The sequence below is a fragment of the Bactrocera dorsalis genome, chromosome 3, assembly GCF_023373825.1.
Source record: "Bactrocera dorsalis isolate Fly_Bdor chromosome 3, ASM2337382v1, whole genome shotgun sequence".
Classification (NCBI taxonomy): domain Eukaryota; kingdom Metazoa; phylum Arthropoda; class Insecta; order Diptera; family Tephritidae; genus Bactrocera; species Bactrocera dorsalis.
The window spans coordinates 66,103,239-66,123,631 of NC_064305.1; positions in this window are offsets into that span (position 1 = coordinate 66,103,239).

The window sequence follows — 20,393 nt, forward strand, 5'->3', positions numbered from 1 at the left end:
TATCCAGCTTAGCCGCTGTCTCTTAATTCCCTGAACTTCGTCCATGTCATCGAATATCTCGTACAGCTCATCGTTTGATCGACTGCGGCATTCGCTGTTGTCAATGCGCAAAGGACCATAAATCTTCCGCAGAACCTTTCTCTAGAAACCTCGTAACGTCGACTCATCAGATGTTGCCCTCATTTGTGCCTTTGAATCATATAGCAGAACGGCTATGATGAGTAACTTGTAGAGTTTGGTCTTTTCTCGTCGAGAGAGGTCTTCCTTTCAACAGAAGTCCTTCCTTTCAACAGAGTATGCCTTTCATTCGGGGTGATTTTACGGGACGGGTTCGAAACCCATCGCACAACCCAGACTATGGACGCAATCAAAACTACGTCAACAAAGGCTCTGGAGGGTATTAACAATAGCCGGACAATAAATATGCAAGTGAATTCTCAGGCAATGCTTACGGCCAGCCAGTTCACGATTTTAGGCCATTGAAGCCAAACTCAACGTCACTATGGGCATCTTATCATGCTCAGCCTTGTGAATGAACTCGAGATAAATGGGCAATATGATCGAAATATGACATCCCTGAAAAATTAAACACAACCTTTTCATTCCCCAGTAGAGAAGAATGGACCAATGGCTTTCTGATGGGTGAAATAGGAAGAGACCTGGCTTCTTCTGTAGTAATCCACACACAGGAAGGTAACTTCAAACTAAATGCCTACAATGCAGTCTTTTAGGGCGAAATTGTTGGCATAAGAAAAGGTAACAAGCGGGCTTTTGATCCAACAAGCAAGTTCATTAACCTTCTAGTTGACACCCAAGCGGCTATTTGGGCCCAGGTCATAGCGCTAATACCAAGACTCGCTGTGTTAGGTTATGCAAACAGGTAATAAGTAGACTCTAGCTTGGCTAATATAATTCAAGTACACAGCCATATTGCAACATAAAGATGTGAGAAAGCCCAGAGTTGACTGGAAGGCACTAAGAACACAATGCTCTAAAATATTCAGCTCTTTGAAAAGTTGTTTGAAACAATGGATTCTAGAGGAATAGCTCAGGGAAACAACAAATATAAATTTTCTATATTTAATTGACTTCGTTCCTCTCATAATGGTACAAGTCATAGCAGAAGTCGAACTAAAGTATATCGACGGCAAATTTCACGCGCTTAAAGCTACATTGTTGCAACACAGTAATATAATACTTGACAGTTGTAACAAACTCATATACAGATACATATATAATATATTACATATTCAGAGTATGTTTACGTATGTATATCATAAACATAACCGTAAATTTTAACAAGTGCGCTCGTAACTTTTGCTATCAGCGTACTTTTTCCTTGCTGTTGTTACGCATTTTCGCGCGAATTATGAATTTATGCGTGAAACCAATGCATATAAAGTATACTAGTATCACTGCATACCCCCAAACCCCCTCCTTTGCCATGGCTGGCATATTTTTTATCGTCGGCGGTGATGCGTAAATCCTGTTGCATATCCGCCTTTGGCCAAATTTCAATTTCCCTTCGTTACATGCAAGCAGTTAACGAAACAGTTGCATATACAGGGTGTTCCAAAATTGAGGAAAGATTCAACAGATATTCAACAAAAAAGTTCCATTAAATTTTGTGTGTAGAATCAAATTTCTGGCGCCGAAACGTTCAAAATGTTGGAAAAGGCCTACGCTGATAAGTGTCTTTGGTTGGCACATATTATTCAAAAAGGGTTGAGAACGCGTTCATTACGAACCATGTCCAGGACGACAACATAACTGACGATCAGCACGTCAATAAAAAAAAAACAGAAAATGATGCTCGAGCATCGATAATTAATAGTCACCGATCTTACTGTCATCGTTGGAATATCGGAAGAATCAGTGAAAACCATTTTGAAAGAATATTTGGGCCTACGGAAAGTAAAAGCACGATTGGTTCCAAAATCACTAACATTTTTTTAAGAAACAGCGTCGCGTTAACGTTTGTGAAACAATGCTTTTTGACTACCAGAACGTCAGGAAACGTAATATTACATTTGTCGGTACCGCTGATTATAGAATATAACTACTATACACACTAATCGATCAAAGTCAAGTACGTGTATCGAAAACTTTACGAAATTTTCCACAGATTTTATTTCTCAAGGCAACCTCACAACCTTCGAACAAATTGTTCTGATCGAATATATAGTATATGGGCAGCTATATGTCATACAATATATCCAATCCAAACTATAGGCCATATTCTACTTCACACCCTTTTCGAGTAGGATTTAAGAAAAAGCTTGAAAGTGTCGTTAAGTACCGATTGACATGTTGAAGGTGGTCCCAAAAAATGATTGAATGGAGATCAGAACCTGCCTTCGCCACAGCTAATTTCGAACAGCTGCCAGAAAGAATTTGCTTTCGTAATAAAAGGATGAAACTATCAGGCAGCTACTGTATTTCAGCCTAGGAGACTTTTTTGCAATTCTATCAACCATAAAAAGACACTTCAACTTCTTGAAGCCTTTATTCAACAGACAACATTCTAACCAGTAAGAGAATTTTTTTACGAAAACGTCAAAACGATTTCGAGAAAAAAAATTTAGCGACAACTCTATCCTTATAATACAATATTACGTGGATCATTCGCATACCAATTGGACCATAGTAGCGTTTCCCAAAAATAATGACAATGGTTTCAAAAGTGGTTTAAGAAACTGTAACAGAAACTTATTTTCAGTTCTTCTCTCCAAACAGCTGAAGTAAAAATATTGCAGAAAATAGTCTGATCAAAGATTTTTGTTGCGAAGTTAGCTTTCGAGAAATGGAAACATTTTGACGCAGTCCAGAAAAGACAGATATACAAATGCTGATCTGCGAAAAACCTTATTTAAATCTACGGCCATCAGAGAGACCTACAAAGCCAAGAGAATAAAGCCAGCATGGTTGAGGTAAGTCTTAGCAGTAAGAATAGAATAATATGCAATAAGAGAGACAGAAAGACATGAGCGCAAAGAGTTTGAAGTGTATGCCAGCAGGAGTTCGGTTCGAAATTTTGATCAGAAACAGAAAACAAATGGTTTCAATCCCGATTCTGACTTTTCTAAAGACTATATCCATATCCATGATAACAGACACTCAGATTATAATTAAACATTTGGGGGAACGCTTCTCGAAACTGCTAACTGGTGAAAATAATGCTGGAATTCAACCAAGATGAGGTGAAGAGAAACTCTAAGACGGCTTAAGAACAACTAAGCCCCAGGTGATGATGTTTTATCGGCTAAGCTATTTAAAGCCGGCGATCAGGAGATGGAAAAGTGTTCCAGTTGCTACTCATGTTTCTGTCGAAATTTGAGAGTGCCCTACCCTATCCATTAGAAGAAGATCCCGCAGTCTGCACTAATTATCGCGGGATCTGTCTTCCTAACATTGCATATAAGGATCTTTTGATAGTATTGTGTGGAAAAAATAAACCGATTGGATCTTATCAGTTACCAGATTTTCACAGTACATCAAATGCTGGAGAAGATCCTTAACAAACAGAGCCGCTTTCGACAACACGTCTTGACGTCATGTCCAAATGTGGTATCTCATACGGTTATGCAGAATGACGTTGAGCGCAACCAACAGCTCTATGAAAATCGCAAAGGATCTCTTCGAACCGTTCGATACTAGACGAGATTTTAGAGACGATGATTCCCTCTCGTGCGTTTTCTTCAATATAATGATGGGGAAAAGTGATATGTGCCATTAATATGAACCGCAGTAGCCACACATACAAAATAAAATCTGAGGAATCACTGTTGGCAATTACTGTTGGCAACTCTGGGTCTGGAATTGTGATCCGAATTCCGATCCGAATTCTTCTCTCGAAGAACCAAAATTACACTTTATAAGTCTCTCATTAATCCCCAACTATTATACGACGCAGAACCACAGACGATGACGCACCGAGATGAGATAGCAATTGAAGTATGCAAGAGAACTGTTCTTCTCCCGAACCGTCCGCATGAGCGATGAATAACGAAAAAGATAGAAGAATGAACTGTATGAGCTTTACTGAGACTGGAATATAGTTTCCATTAAAGATCCATGGTTGGACAACGGAAGCAAGAGCGTCCATGCATCCAATAGAAGTACTAACTACATATTGAACTGTCTACGCTGGAGATATACAAGTGGCGTGATCTAGCAAAGGATAGAGGCAAATAGCGAAGTTTTGTGTTCTCGGCTCAAACCGAACCACGTTTGTGGTGCCAATGGAAAATAGGAATATATTATTTAGACATATCAAATATTTAGAACAATCAGCGCTCTGGCTTACGTGGAGAACATGAGATATCACCTCTTTTTCTTCGTTATTAACGTCCTACCATTTATATATACTTAAGCACTCACGGTAAACCATTCCTCCGCCTGAAATAGTAGGTCGAACTAGTTTTTATGAAGGAAGAACAATAAAATATAGATATATATGGATAACCCACTGTATAATCTACCGCTACTTCTTCTGCCCAGGAAATTTTTTCGCTTTGCTAGTGCTTTTGTGAAATTAAGTTTCTCCACTCTCAATAAATTGAAGCTCCCCCCTTTTCGGCGCTTAAATAATTCACTTATCGCAGAGTTAACAAATATATATCCCTATATATAATATTTGGAAATACATATTTGTATATATGTATGTATGTAACAACAACGAATATTCGGCGATTTCGAAATGCACCAACGCTCAACATCGCCACCACCACCACCAAAACAGCAGTGGCACGCAAATAATAGTTGATGGTTAGCAGTTCGTGTTTCTTTCTCCCCCGCAAATGACACAGCAGCTGTGGAGCTGTGGTTTGTGGCTGCCTTAAAGGCAATAAAATTTGCACGCTCCACCGCCTTAATACCTTTAATCGCTTCCATTTAACGATCGCGCAATTTTATGCACAGATTTTCAGCAGTTTTCGATTTCCACAACGACAAACGCATCAATGCAATGCAATCATCATAAAATATCTATCTGTCGTTGTAGTGGTGCGTGGCATAGTGGTGGCCATTGTCAGTCGTGAGTGAGTTCATAGCTGTCATTGCTGTACGTATGTATGTATTTAGTTGCTGACGTTAACGGGAAACCTTTAAATTACGGTCTACGTGTGTGTGTATATGTGCGTTCGTGTTGGTGTTAAGTGCTTAAGCACGTAATGTGGCAGTTATACGCATTTAAGCGTCTCTAATGTGATTTAAACCGTTTTCAATTAGCACTAAGATTGTCAGAAGACAATCGTAAATGTGTGAAATGCCGCCGAAGCGCTTATTTGCATAAGGTCATTGGTGGCAGCATCTCATTGCTGCGAACGAAACGAAAATATTTCGATTCGCTGTGAACTTGAAATGCTAACTTTTGCAGCTGCAGCGCATTTATTAAAGACATTGCGTTGTGCCAAGTTAAGTTAAGTTGAGGTGCAATTCTTGTCTAGAAATGTAACAAAATCATAATTCGATAGTTCAGACCTTCAAACATTATGTTAAGTTACGTTCATTCAGATAACGTTGAGTTACGTTCAATACGTAATTTTACAATAAGTTACGTTAAATTATGTCACAATAAGTTAAGTTAAGTTGCGTTAAGTTAAGTTAAATTAAGTTAAGTTAAGTTAAGTTAAGTTAAGTTAAGTTAAGTTAAGTTAAGTTAAGTTAAGTTAAGTTAAATTAAGTTATGTTAAGTTACGTTAAGTTAAGTTAAGTTAAGTTAAGTTAAGTTAAGTTAAGTTAAGTTAAGTTAAGTTAAGTTAAGTTAAGTTAAGTTAAGTTAAGTTAAGTTAAGTTAAGTTAAGTTAAGTTAAGTTAAGTTAAGTTAAGTTAAGTTTTGTTAAGTTAAGTTAAGTTAAGTTAAGTTTTGTTAAGTTAAGTTAAGTTACGTTGAGTTAAGTTAAGTTACGTTAAGTTAAGTTAAGTTAAGTTAAGTTAAGTTAAGTTAAGTTAAGTTAAGTTAAGTTACGTTAAGCTAAGTTAAGTTAAGTTAAGTTAAATTAAGTTAAGCTAAGTTAAGTTAATTTGCGTTAAGTTAAGTTAAGTTAAATTTTATTAAACGAATTGTAAGCACTGATATACAATTACAACATTTCATTTCCAAACAAAAATAATTGAACAAGTCTAATTATATTATTCATTAACGTACACCTACCTAATTGCATATAATACCGCAACCACTAACTTAATATATCTTCAAAGTACCTTGCCTAAAACACACTTCATATTGTGGCTTTATCGCAAATTATCAATAACCGCTTTGCATATTTCCTCAGAAATTTTGCAACTTGCACTTTGCCTTTTAATTGCGATAAAATTATTTGCCACAAGTGCATATGCACTTTAACTTGCCACAACACACAACGTGTGTAGCATATAAACATAAATACATATATGCACCTATATACTATATAAAATTCAAGCATATAATACTGCACTTGTATAAGTAAATGTGATACCCCGACCGGTCAGAGTCTCTGTCAATACTATAAATTCTATATTTCCCAATAAATCAACATACATCCTTTCCAGCAACAGCAACAACGACCAGCCTTGGCATAACAATATCCGATGCCGGATGCCCATGAGCTAGGAAGTATGTCTGCAGATAAAAAAGAGCCAAAGCTGAAACAAAAGCATCTTATGAAAGTGGGGAGGAAGGGCAGCAAGGGAACGTGCAAAGAAGTGGCAATAGTCTGCTAAATTGCTCGGTTCGTTTTCTCCAGTGACCAAAGTGCAAATGTTTGCTTTTGCTACGGCACCACAAGCACTTAATTCTATTTGTCACACACAATAAACTCAGCAAAGCCGGAAAACCCTCTTCGGCACTGCAAACATAGACGACTTGGGCTTCTTTAAAGTGGTCAAATTGAAATGAAATGTTTAAGAAATTTTTAGAAGTATAAGCTTTAAGTTCGGGAGACAATGTTATTGTAGCACCAGAATTCTGCCCGTTAAGAGTCCTTGGCCGGATAAAAATCCGGAGCCGTTCCGATTATGTAGATCCGACTATGTTGGGATCTTTTACTTTGCCGGAGAAGTTTTTATCCCTTCTCAAAATAGAAATATCTTTGTGATCGGTTCTTTAAAGGATTGAGGCGAAACTGAGAAACTTTATATCAGGATCTTACTTTCACTTATGTAATGTCCAACTATTATAAAAGTTAAAATTTTATGATATTTTAGAACGTTGATCGTATAACGGATGGTCTCGCTTTTGGAACATTTTCTGTATCGTTTTTATTTCAATATTGCGTCCGGACACATAAGTTTATCTTTCACAAGACTTCCCTCTTAGGGTTGTATCTTTATATTTATTTTCTCAAAGTTCCTAGGTGGAAGACAAGGCTTCGGGTCATATAAAATTATAGAGCCTCATTTCTACGAACGACATCAGAATGAACGACGCTACATATTAGAATTGCGTATGTTTTTCCTCAGGAGATGCACATTCCTTTGTGGAAGAGAGTTCTCCCATTCCTTCGAATTTTGTCTTAAGATTGGAGGAAAGGTCAGCAGACACAAGTGAAAGAAATGGCTTGATCTTAGACAGACGAAAATTTGATACCCAACGGTTCAAGAAACTAAAGATTATCTCCAGAAACAAATTAAAGCAGCTTCTGGTACATTCCAAGCATCGCTACAGACTGAGGTGCACATATCAGAATCGTGACCAAAGACGAGATAAACCGGTGGTTACTCTCTTTAATTCCCTGCATTCGCAAGATGACGGAGAGACACTAACCAAAAAATAAATTCGGTGAGAGCACACATTAGAAACATTAAAAATGGGGCTTTACCAAGTCTCTTTGATTTCACTAAGATAAACGAAGTGTTATGATAGCAGGAGAGGCAGAATAGACCACAGGTCGTAGTGTATACCTTAACTTTCAATCTAGCTATTTATGAGATTACGGAGAGTTAGGAATTTGATTTAGACTAGAATTTCTTGCTGTGTGAATAAATCTCTAAGTATGAAGTTGAGAAAGAGAGTAATAAGTGGTTTATTTAACTTTATTCAAACGCAATCTGAATGAGTATATTTTTGAACAAAAAAACAGGTATACCTTTGATAAATTTAAAGTGCAACTAAATGTTCGGATAAGATGCTTGCCACCTTGAAATAACTGTCCAAAACTTCAAACAACATTTTACGTCTAGTTTTTGTGCTCCATAAAACTTACAGAACAAGTCTCTCCGTGGATAGAAAGCAGATATGTAGAATATATAATATTTCTTGTTTGATTTTTAGTTTTCAAAGATTCCACGAAAACTGTTGAAGAGTCGAAATTTTATAGAAGCACAAGAGCCTTCGACCAATGCTCTTCGACTGTCTAACACACATTTTTCCAAATCGGTTAAAGCAATCGGAAACAAGTAAAACATTACTCGCATATTCAATGAGTGTGTGCATTTCCTAACTGTGGACGACAGTACCGACACCATACGAGTATGTACACATCCTTCCTGCTTGAAGAAGACATGCAAGGTTTCTAAGTATGAACACGAGAAGGAATTGCATTAAGTGATGCAAGCGAAGACAAACAACGAAAACAAATGTGTTGATTTGTCGGCAGCTCCTGCTTGTTGTTTTCAGTCTGTCTGATGTATGTAATACCATATGTCTCGAAGACAGAGGGAATTACTGACAACGTTATTTATCTACATATGTACATATATGGGTGCATGTATATTTATGAAAGGTTCATGTGAAATTCATGTCAGTGTATATGTAAAGAAATAAAATTCTAGAGAACATTGTAGAGTGTAACAACGTAGAAGCACCAATGTTTGCTATTCTCAACGAAGGGTTAAGCTGAGAAGTCCATAAGTAGGTATACGTCTATATAAAACTTCACAATTCGACTTCGACTAACTGTTTCCAAAAGCTGCTGTGTGGAAATATGAGCAAAGGTACGCTCTCATGAAAAACGAGTCGAGGTCATTGAAATTGATCCATATCTGCATGCAGCTCACGAATATAAACTCGACAAAGCTACTTGGAAAATGACTTATAAGAATATGAGTATCAAGAGCATCAGTAGAGCTTCATTCTAGAACATTAAAGCAGTTGATACCTTATGTGTTTATCAAATTGAAAGTCGCGAAGTCATTTTGTTATATAATAAATACCAAGGTATTAATCAAATCCATTGTAAGGGATCCTCGTCGGAGCTTTATTTGTGTCCCTGCTAATTAAAAGGGAAACAAAGTTATATAAATAAATCGATACAAGATCTCTCTCAACTATCAGGAACAGGAAACTATACCAGATAAGTTCGCAAAAATGGGCTGTTATATGGAGCTATTCCAATACGGCACTATTATTTGCTATATATGGTCGGAACAAAAGCGTGATCGACTTTGGAAAGCCAACATAAGTATGCTCCGCTAATTCGCAAAAAGGGGGACCCCTTCATCTGCGACAATAACCGTGGGATAAGGATCCTTTTGGGTGTACAATGTGAAAAGCACAGTGCGGCTGTAGACGTGCAAAATCTAAAATGATTAAATATTCACCACGCGCTAAATCTTGGAAAAGATCGGTGGAAAGAAAATCAATGCACACTCTTCGCCGAACAAAGACCAAACTTTACGGTTCCCTTATTATTGCCGTCCTGTATTGCATGTGGCAAAATCTGCTGAGTCGGCGTTAGGTGTTTTCGAGAGAAGGATTTTGTGGAAGAGTTATGGTCCTTTGGTCGGCAAAACTTCCTCTTAGTTATATCCTCCACGCAGGTATCAACTGTGCAATAGGTGTCGCCATCCACTGGCCATTCACTTCAACGGCAGCAGGTTGCCTTGGTTGTAGCACTACTGCCGAACCATCTTTACAGCGCACGGGTACCACAGTCTATGAAGATTTCAACCAAAAAAGCGCTGTGAGCATAAACGCAGGAAAGTAACAAGAATTTCTTCCATATACTGAGCAGACGACCGAGGGTTTCAACTCTGGCAACAACAGAGGGACCCGGACGACGCCAAATAAGAAGGGATTGGAGCCAAGCCCGAGGTACAAAGCGACGGTCGGAATATGCAACCGTCTCGAGGTAAAGTGCAGCCCGAAGAAAGAAGAAGTGAAACTGCTGGTTTGGGCTAGTGAGAAGGTGAAGAATGACCGGGCACATTTCGTTACTCATAATTGGTGTAACATCTCAGAGGCAGCGTTCGACGGAGAACGAACCGAATGTGCACTCAATAAAGAGGAAGTCAAAGACGTAGCCGGGAGGCTAGACGTCAAGTACGTCGACGTCCACCAAGAATCCCTTGTGTACTCGTCGCGCAATGGCAAGACTACCCTGTAAGCATTTGTGGTCTCCACAGTATGACACATTGGAGGAGGTATCGATAGTTAGGCTGCAGAACCTGTTAAAATTCGCGTCAATCCCGTGGCTTATTGGGCCACCAGATTAACCTAACCTAACTATGGTCCTTTGCGCTTTGGCTACGATGGATGAGAATGCTCCAGCTTTGGAAGTATTTAATGCAGTACACCTCGGTAGAAGCAGGGAAAGAGAAAGATCTCTACTTCCTGGAAGAGATCTGGTAGAGAAAAACCTGACTGCTCATGATATTTTCTATTGGCGAAAAGTAGCGAAACGACAGTAAAGAAGGAAATATGTAACAAGAACATCACGATTTACAGGAATACCTCTCACACCAAGGCATTGAGTGTTAAAAGCGAAGAGAAAAGAACGAGAGAACAACAAGTCCTTGCGAAAAACCGACTTTGGGGTCAATATGTCTAAATTCGTCTAAATTCAGTTCCTCAATGACTATCCGTAGAAAAGGTCCAACAAAACTGAGAGGTGGCTAATAGAGAAATTTTCAATGAGTGGAACAACTGGATTGTGGAACTTTCAGTTCTTTTGCAGCTTTCTGGTAATAAATCCCAGTCTATTAACTTAGAAAGTTTATAGCATATGAAACCTTAATCTAAGTTCCTAGTACAATAACAAAAGCAACAATATTTAACAATTCCAACCAAACCAACCAAGCCAAGCAGATAACAGCTTACTGTTGTAGCATGAAAAACCTTTTGCAGTGCAACAGTGCAATAATGATCCTGCAACATCCAAAAGAGATTTGCGGCAACAACAAGAAAAACAACAGAAGTAAGTCTGCGACAGCATTGAAGGTAGAAGAGTCATTGTGGCAACGACAGAGCAAAAATACCCATGCAGCACGACAGTAGATGCTCTCATAAGTAGCAACAACAAGCAGCAATATTCTATTGTTATTGTTGTTCTATTTCCCAATTTTATTTTTACCTCTTTGTTATCTACTTGTGACACAGGCACGCCGGATTGCTAAAGAAAATATGTCTTTAATGGCATTTGTTTGCAAGTATGTGTGTGCTTTGCACCTCACACACAGACACACACTCGTGTACAGGGACATCCGCTCACCTTGCTCTTCACACCTTAACTAAGCTTAACTGAGCTGCAAATCTCAGTAAAGACGAGCACACATGCGAACATACAAGTGCAGACACCTGTGCAAATAATTGCACTCTTAGGTCACACGCATGCACAACAAACGCACTCTACTCCTCTTCCCTCCCCTCCCCTCTCGATGAGGTGCTGCTGCCTCAGTCGTGTTTATGCACGATGATTGCCCCCGGTATTTGCTCTCTAATGCGCTGCTTCCTTATTCAATATTTATGTTGAGTAGCTATTAAGAATCCCGAAAAATTTCGGTATAAGTTTAACGGGATTTCTTGATTTTGTTAATTTGGCTGAAAAAAAGTTTTTCAAGCTTCTAAATTAAATATTTTACGTCAACAAATTTTTACGAGATCCCGAAAATCCGGGATCGGGGTCTGCGATTTCGGGATTAACTTTGAAATTGTTTTTAAATAATTGTTCACCTAACTAAATAATTTCTAAACAATATTTAACGATACTCCGAAATCCGGGGTAAGGTTCTCTGATTTCGGGATTACTTTTTAACTTGTTTTAAAACATTATTTTCAGCTGAAAAATAAATCAACAAAATTTGACACCACACCGTAGTTTCCAAATTGATATGCATTTAATAAGATGAAAGAAGAAAGTTTATCTTTTACAAAATTGTTTGAGTTAGGCTTGTGGATGCCTTTACTTCTTTATTTCCTGCAAGTGCTCAGAAAAGTAGAGTTAAAATTTCTTGTACCATTTGGTATCGGTTACCTACATGAGTTACCAATACTAACATTTCAAGAATATTATAAAAATATTACTCTTCCTTTCACATATATTATTTAAAATCCAGAACCCTTCCATAGGCTTGCTGGTCACTATGGAGGTGATATAATCCCTGTTCACGTAGATGGATCCTCAGAGGAAGATCCTAGAGTCTGCTTCTACAAAATGCTGAACAATATAGAATCAGGTTTCCTCGCATTTCCTGTTCCATGTCGCAAAACCGGCAGTTTGCGCAAGAAACTATGCCCATGTTGGACAAGTGTTTCTTGAACCTGCAGCGCCCAGTATACTAGAACGCGACAAAGAGACGGAATTTGTCGCAGGGAAGGTTGATAAATTCTCTAAATTTGCTGGGTTAACCACTCAGCAGTAACTTGGCGTGACGCATACCATTTGTTTGCTGTCAAAACTCTCTCAACCCACTCTCTTCTCCGTGCGGAGCAACTCCTTTATGCTGTGAGACCTCACTGCAATATATAGTTCTGTCCCCATCATACTGGTAGCCGCCGCAGAGCGGGTTAGCTCGTCGGCCAGCTCATTGCCGTCTACCCCTTTACGGGCTGACACCCAGATCGAGTTTACACGGTTGCAAACTGATAAGCGGTTCAGCCCTCCTATACACTTCTCCACTTATAGCGATCTAACTTCACAAGCTGAGACCACTTTTAGTGCCGTTTGGATATTGCCAAGGACAGCGATACTCTGATGGCGATAGTTGCGTTGGAGATTGATTTCTACACACTGACTTATAGCAAAGACTTATGCTTGAAGGATGCTCGGAAAACATCCCATTGGTATGGATAGTTTGACATGTGCTCCGGAAATACTTGCACCAATACCTTCCGATCTCTTCGAGCCATTGGTGCACAACCGATTCGTGCTGCCCCTAAGTAGTAGGTCGAGTATGGAATCACTCCAGTCAGGCTTTCTGTCGAAAGTACCTTTAAACTTATAATATATATAAATTTGCTAAGAATAGGTAGTAAAAATAGATATATGTATTTGAAAACTCAAGTGTCAAATCGCACTCAAATGAACTTATTTGTGATATTTCTGATATTTTTGTACGCGCAACTCGATTGCTTCTTCACCAAAAATATATACAAAGTCATTTGCGCTTCAACGAGAGCAAAGTATATAACCACCAACAAAAAAAACACACACACTTCAACTATAAACCATAAAAACTTTAAAAACGTGTATCTATAAATGGAACAAAGTAAAAATCGCAAGACACTTTGCCATTGCGTTGTTTTTGCTACCAGCACGGCAGCTAAGTCTTCTTCTTCGCATTGCATCCTTGGATTGCAAATTTCATACAAAGCTGAAAACAACGGTTGTTTGTGTATATGTGTGGTGGGTATTTGGTGGGTATAGTGCATTGTTGCTGTAGTAAACTCAAATCTTTGCCTGCAACAATTTCCATTTACAGTTAAAAATGTGTAGGTTTGTTCTTTTGTATACAAGTACTATGTGCAGGTGATAGTGAAAATCAACAATTTGTTATTGTAGTTTATTGTTGTTGCTCATGAATAGCTTAAGTTGCTTGGCGCTTGCTGTGTGGCATCAAGTGCCAATTAGCTGTTAAAAATAGGGCAAGTGCCAAAAAGAAACGCAAACATCGCACAGTTAAAGGCGGCTGGAAGCTAAAGAAGAAAAAACAAACACAAAGAAAGAATGATCAAAAATTTAGCACAACGCTGAAAAAAAGCAGATAATCAAGGAAAAAAAGGGAGATAAAAGAAAATAAAAGTGCAAAAAAGAAATTAATTAAATATTCAAGTGTTCAGGAGAAAAAATAAAATTAAAATATAAAAGTAAATTTAATGCAAAACGGATAACGGTCAAATCTTTTAGCAAAATTGACAGCTTGAAAGAAAGAAATATTTATATTTAAGATATATTTTTAGTCCCGAAATTTCGGGATGGTTATTGTTGAAATTACGGGATTTTCGGAACTAGTTCAAAATTATAATTAACGAGTTATTACAATATCCCGGAATTTCGGGATTAGTGCCGGTGGACATTCGGGAATTTTTCGGGATTTTTTTTAAATTATTGTTAATGAGCTATTATAATTCCACGAAATTTCGGGATTAGTAGCGGTGGATTTTCGGTATTTTTCGGGATTTCTAATTACTAATTAATACAAAAAAATACAATTTTTGAAAAGTTGGTTTAATAGTAATTCTAAAAGCGCGGAACCAGTACCGTTGGAACTTTGAGATTTGTTAGCGAGTTTCTCCAAATGAAAGACTACCTTTGAAATTTCGTTCTCTTTGGAGATTTGTTCTAAGCTATTAATAACGAGTTATATTAATCGAATTTTTAAAACTCGGGATCAGTACCTTTGGTATTTCTGTATTTTCAGTATTTTTTCTGAACTGTTATAAATTAAACTAATTTGGTAACCATTAACGGGTTAGACCGAATGAACTTAAAACACGGAATGAATACCGATGTAATTTCGGAATTTTTCGGGACTAGTTCCAAACTATTAATAAAGAGTTAGTTCTACAAAAATAGAAAAACACAGGTTCAGTATCGTTAGAGCTTTAATCTTTTACGGGATTTGTTCTAAATTGTAGTTACCGAGTTAGTTCAATAGAAATTAAAAAAACGTTGGAATAAGTGCCGTTGGAATATCGGGATTTGTCAACTAGTGTTGACGAGTTTGTCCAAATGAATTTGAAAAACATGGAATGAGGACCTTTGAAATTTCGTCATCTTAGTGAATTGTTCTAAAATATTAATAACGAGTTATATGAATGGTATTAGAAAAAAAAAACACGAGACAACGATAGTGATGGTATTTCATGACTTTTCAAGATTTATCCTTAACGACATTAGAAAAATATAATATATGTTTTGAGTAAATTAGTCGAGTTCCTGACCTAGTTTTCTCTGATTGTTATATGCTAAGTGGTCTGGTATCCTCTGCGGATTCATAAACAAATTTATAGATCTTTGTTGGTGCTGCCAGATTTCTAAAGTTTGGACGATCCTTTGACTGAAATTACATAGAATTCATAAAGCTTAACTTTATCTATTTTTATCGGACTGTTCAAGATTCCACCTTACTCCGTCCTTAGCTGTCTCTTGGTTTTTTAAAGATTTCTACTTTCACTGAAAGGATATTATTCAGTTTCGATAAACCGATTGAAGGAAACTTTGCGATTCTCGAAGAAATTTTCCTGAACTAACTTAGGAGTATATTTGGGTTCTGGCTGCTTAGATTTATAGAGTGTAAATTAAAGTTCTTCACATTATCTTTCCAGCTTTAGCTAATTATATAGTTGGAAACCTTATTTGAGGGCATCTGATCAACTTAGAGAAACAGCATACAATTTAGATTCGAATATAGAAAATTCTGCAATGATATTTAGACTCGAAGTATTGTGATTAGGAATTCTTTATAGGCTGAATAGCTGCCAAACTTATCTTATGTAAAAACCCCGGAGCTATTGAGGTTACAGAAAAAAGTAGTTCATCTGTTGACAAAGTTTTAACAATTGAAGTCAAATTAGTGGCAACAAGGAGGCAGGAATCAAGCAAAAGAGGTAAGCCGAAGACTAAGCAAAACAAGAAAAAAAGCGTCATTAAGAAGACGTAAAAAATTTGTAATAAAGCATAACGTTTGCCATTTCATAATGGAAACTTATGTAATCCAACAATGAGCCGAAATTATTAAAATTTACTCGTACTACCGAAATTCGGAGTCAGGGGCCTCAATTTTAAGAACGCTACGTCTAATTTATGATCGTCATAATCGTCCCGTGAGATCAACAATTGAGCGCTTAGTGGAAAAATTTGAATCCAGAGTCATAGTACAAAACGTTCCCGTGCCAGTGAGACAAAGAAGCGGCCGTAGTGTCGAGAATATTACTGCTGCTTGCGCATCAATTGAGGAAGATCCAAATCGGTCTCTCACACGTCGTACTCAATCGTTGAGCATCTCTGTGACGTAGTTGTGGCGAATTTTGGTAAAGGATCTTGGCCTACATCCTTAAAAAATAAAATTGAGGCAAGAACTGAAGACGCTTGACCACCAGAATCGTTGTATATTCGAGAATTGGGCTGCACAACAATTTGAAATGGTTCCAGATTTTCATCGAAATATCATCTTTAGCGATGGGGCTCATTTCTGGCTCAACGGCTTCGTCAGTTAGCAAAATATGCGTTATTGGTCAGGCAGCAATCCACACGTAATCCATGAGGTTTGGTGCGGTTCATCGGCCGGCGGCGTCATTTGGCCGTACTTCTTCCGTGACGATAAAGACCGGCACGTTACTGTACATAAATGGGTATCGCTACTGCTCAATGATAACCGAATATTTTTGGCCCTAATTGAATGCCATGGACTTGGGAAATATGTGGTTCCAACAGAAGGGCGTCACAAGCCACACAGCAAATGTCATAATCGATTTATTGAAAAGCAAGTTTGATGAAGGTGTTATCTCACAAAATGGCTTAGTCAATTGACCACCTAGGTCGTGCCATTTGACGCCGTTAGACTATTTTCTATGGGGCTACAACAACTCTATGTGGTCTGTGCCAACAAGCCAGAAGTGATAATGAACTCATAACTAGTCTATAATTTTTCGAAAAGTAATCACTTTTGTATGCGTTGCAAGTCAATATTGCAGTAGAGAATTATTTAGTATTTCCTTGATTCTCTTTATTTACTCTCTTGAACAATTTTGTATATTTTGAGTATATAATATTTCAACTCAAATAAAATTTCGCCAAAAATCTGAGAGAAAACATTTCAAATATTTTTGAAATGCTTTTACAAGTAAATATTGCACATTTCCGCAATTTATCAAATCTGCAATATTTTCAATTTCATAAGAAGCTAAGTTATTGGAAAATATCATATTACAAGAAAGTAGCAAAAGCGGAATCAAATCGACAGATGAAAATCTAATAACTTTCCCAACTAGCCGAAATGCACAAGTGGAAAGCTGAAGTTGCCACGGGAAACATATTGAAGTGTATATTTGTTGTTGGCGGAAAGCAAAGTTTAGTGTGTGGCAACAGCAAACTAAACGCAATAAATAAATAAAAATGAAAGAACCGGAAATGTAAGTAATGAACAACAGTTACAAAGCGGCAACCCACCGCGGAGTTGCAATCATTCGCGTTTGCGTTTGCGTTGCCTTCAAATCAACTTATGGACATTGCAATCAAGCGGAAGGCAGCAGCCGAAACGAATGAAAGTGAGTGCGGATGCACAAACACAAACACAAATAAATAAACATATATGTGTGTATGTAGCATATATAAAGGAGCGCTTAAGCAAGTGAAAGCTGCGCTGGAGACTTTCATTTTTATGTTTGAGAGGCAGCAGCATAAAACAAAAAAAAAAAAATAAAATAAAATAAAATAAAAAAAATCGCCAAGCACTACGAATATGCGGTATAAGCAATGAAAATTCCACTTTATTGCTACAGCTTAATGGCGATTGGAGCGGGATGATTTTTTACTTGAAAATACCCACACTCGTTGCAAGTAAGGAACAATCAGTGAAGTAAACTGTAGGAATAAAAGTGAAAAATGCTGCGCAATAACAGTAAATGAATTAAATATTAACGGAAACTATGAGTCATAAAGTGTAGTGGTGCACATACGCACTGACACACATGCATTTGTATGAGTACATATACCTACATATATAGTACGCTTTCCTGTAGATGATTATATGCTTTTGGGTGTAGCTTTTTGGCATTGTAGCCGATGCACCAAAACTGCGAATTCATGCGCAAAACTTAAGTATGAGCTTGTGTAAACACACACGCATCTAACATATACACATCAATATACATACATACATGCTCACATGCATACTTACAAATACTCATACCCCGTAAGGATAATGACTGCTTGAAAGTTAAGTAGCATGTGTGTTATCGGTTGGCAATGTTGGTGAAAGTGCATTAAGCAACTTTCTATAAATACTTAAGTTCGCCGTAGACAAGTTATGACACGAAAAGCGAGTAATGAAGAAATTGTATATACGCTAATGACTTTTAGATACAAACTACGAAATGTAATGTGTGAACAAACTTTTTTGAGCTGCTTCTTATGTGAAGCTTTCCAAAATTGATTTTTGTGAAGATGAAGAGTTTTTTGTTATAAACAAATGATTACTTGCACTCATATTTACAGTTATAATTAAACGTATATTCATAATTGTACTTTAACTCTTAATGCACTCCTACCTATAATGCATTCTTACAAGATGGAGTCATGTGCAGAAGTTCACGCAAGTGAGAAAAGTTCTTTGAGCGCCATTCACTTGGTAGTGGCCAGAAAGGACTCTTTTAAATTTGGCTCAAGCAGCTCACGACGTCCGGTCTTTGACGAAGTAAAGGATGAAACGTCGGAAACCCTGTAAAATATCTTTATCAATGATCAGCATTTCGAGCGTAGTCGATTTGGCAATATCCTTTTCATAGACGGATAAACGTTTGTCTATATACGAGTATATTTGAACTCCTTAGTTTTTGAGATATTGATCTCAAATTTTGTTTACGTCCTTCTCATTAAAATATGCTGATTATTTGTCGAAAATGCTGACGTTGAACTACTATACCTCTAGGATATAGCTGTCATACAAACTATTCGAGCATGCTCAAGTCCTACCATGTACAACTTTTTTAGTTGATGAAATGTCTTTTTGAAATTTGGCATAACTTATTACCCATAACATCGCTACCATCTCCAAAGAAAATTGTTCGAATCAAACAACTATATCATATAGCTATCATACACACTGGTAGAACAAAAAAAAGCTAGATATTTTTTTTTACCCTTTTACGCTTTGAAAAATACACTTGTGAAGGATATTATAACTCATATTTTACTGACCTCTTTTTCTTTCCGAGAATCTACTCATTTGTTGGAACCGCTGCTATCAGAACATTTTAGTAGGATGTTATTCTTCAGCATCCATAAATTCGAAAGCAAATTAATATCTCTCTTAGTCAAACTAACCGCCAAAACTTCTACATCTTTGTGACCAACGAATTTCAGAATATTCATAAGTTGTCGCAGCAAGACATAGTTTTTGCGTTCACAAGTAGACTACAATAATTGTCAGAAACCAGATGGCACCCACTTTGACCAATATTACAAGCTTCGGAGCATTCCACAGAAATTTTGTTCAACTCTCAATCAGCGCTAACCGCAGCGCGTCTATGCACTGACAATAAACGGCTTTGTTTACAAACATGCATACCTAAGTACATATACCAAAAAGTTCAGTTCATTAAGGAAGAAAGTTTCGCCGCCAAACTCCGCAGCTCGTGGCTGTCATAACCGTTTTTAATATGAAACTGCGGATATGCACATATTATATATTAATATATATAGTTACAATTCATGAGTATAGTAAAATTATATATGCATGTACTCATATATACTCGTACATACATACATAGATAGTACATACAAGTATTATTATAACTATGTTCAGTTGTTACTAATGATTGCAACACTGCGCTGCTCTTAATACTCGTAGCAATGTTGTTAAACTTCCACTGAAAGTTGCAAAGCTCTATTCCTTGGAGATTGCTGCAATATTGTCGTCAAATCGTTTACTTAAACTTGCCAAACTGTTGTTGAAATTGTTCGAGGCGTGTCTGGGCATATTCATTTAGTGTCTTTGAGTTCGGTTAATATTCATTTAGTTTTGTCGAAAGTATTCGCAAAAGTGCGCAATGCGTGTGAAGTGAAAAAGAAATGCGAAACATGATGACAAGAGATTAACGAATCATGGCATTAGACACTAGAATGAAAGACGTTCGGGTTTTGGGCGAAATGAACGAGCAACTACAATAAATATAATAGCTAATAGGAACAACGAAGTATTATCTAAAGTGAAGTGAGCCTAAAGGCTTTCAGGAGCTACGTCCATTATTCCTACAGTTCATACAATTAATATTAATGTGCCTTAAATAATAATCCGTGCGAAATTTTGTAAAGATATCCTGTCAAATAAAAAAGTTCTCAATAGAAACACTTGAATCCGATCGTTCAGTTTGTATGACAGCTATATGCTATAGAGCTCTAAGATCGGCGTTTCCGCCAGCCTCTTTCGGAGCACTAAGCACAGCAAATGTGTCTGCAACTTTTAAGATCTTCTATACAGACACTTGGACAGACAGATGGACTTGGCAAGATCTACTCGGCTCATTAGGCTGATAA